The 1,184-nt window shown below is 44.8% G+C and overlaps 1 non-coding gene across 1 annotated transcript; it reads right to left on the minus strand.

Moving 5' to 3' along the window:
• Positions 1-350: 350 nt before the first annotated feature.
• On the minus strand, positions 351-459 carry LOC120696294. Its single transcript, XR_005684072.1, has one exon. It is a non-coding gene; the product is annotated as a small nucleolar RNA R71 (small nucleolar RNA).
• Between the last annotated feature and the right edge of the window lie 725 nt (positions 460-1,184).

The following is a 1,184-nucleotide window of genomic DNA, read 5'->3' on the forward strand; positions in this document are numbered from 1 at the left end:
AATAAAACGTCACTAAGTTTTGGGCCTAGGGCCCATACCTTCAAATTTATGACGAAAATCTGAAAATTATCATGGATTGTGTGCAATTGTGACGTCTTTATAAAATGTCATAAAATTTTTGTCATAGATCACCATATTTTTTTGTAGTGTTTGCAGAATTTTCTGGAGCTCTGCAACACCGTTATTATACAGGGTGTCGCCGCTGATGTTATCAAGCTTCGTTTGTTTTCTTTGTTTTCCTTTTCCCTCATGGGGAAGGCGAAGCAGTGGTTTTACAAGAAAAAAGACATCGACACCTGTGCCAAATGCTACAAGGCGTTCCTCGCAAAATTCTTCCCGCTGGGCAAAAAATGCCCTGTGCGGAAGAATATCAAGTTTCCAGCAGACAGGTATGGAATCCATCCCAGAAGCTTGAGAAAGGCTGTAGGAATACATCCTGGGCTATCCTCATCATGGCATGGACGAGTGGCTCCTCCTCCAAAGCCTCTACAACGGGATCACAATGACATCTCGAGCCAATATTGATGCTGCTGCTGGAGAAGCCTTCCTAGACCTGGCCATAGCCAAAGCCAAAGAATTGGCCGAGAAGATGGTCTCCAATCAGGGTTGGAGCGATGAACAACTCCAACCCCGTACGAAGGGCTTGCATACCGTCAAGGAGACGGATATGATTGCCACAAAACTGGACCTCCTCATCAAAAAGATGGAGGAAGGGAGCAAACAGCAAATCCATGCGCCCATCTACGCCATGGGTTCGCACTTCACGTGCGAAGTCTGCGGTAACGATGGACATTCGGAGAACGACTGCCCCGAAACCCGTGAAGACTGCGCCTACCTCAACAACAACAATAACAACAGGTACCGTCCACCACAAGGAGGCCAGGGGAGGAACCAGCCACGTCCACCATTTCAGGGAGGTAATAACTATAATCCTTCTTATAATTCAAATTTCAATTCGAACCAACCTCCCTTGAGAGAACTTGTTCTTGGCCAAGTTAAAATCAATGAAAATATAGATAAAAAGCTTTTGGCCAATGACAAATCCCCAGAAAGTTTTAATGTTAAGCTTGAAACTTTGTCTTCCATGTTTAAGAATCAGTTAAGTTTCAATAAAATGATCGAAACCCAGCTTGCACAAATTGCTGCTTCGTTACCTGCTGTTGAGAGTGGGAAGAACCCGGGGC

Source organism: Panicum virgatum, chromosome 2K, assembly GCF_016808335.1.
Source record: "Panicum virgatum strain AP13 chromosome 2K, P.virgatum_v5, whole genome shotgun sequence".
Taxonomy (NCBI): Eukaryota; Viridiplantae; Streptophyta; class Magnoliopsida; order Poales; family Poaceae; genus Panicum; species Panicum virgatum.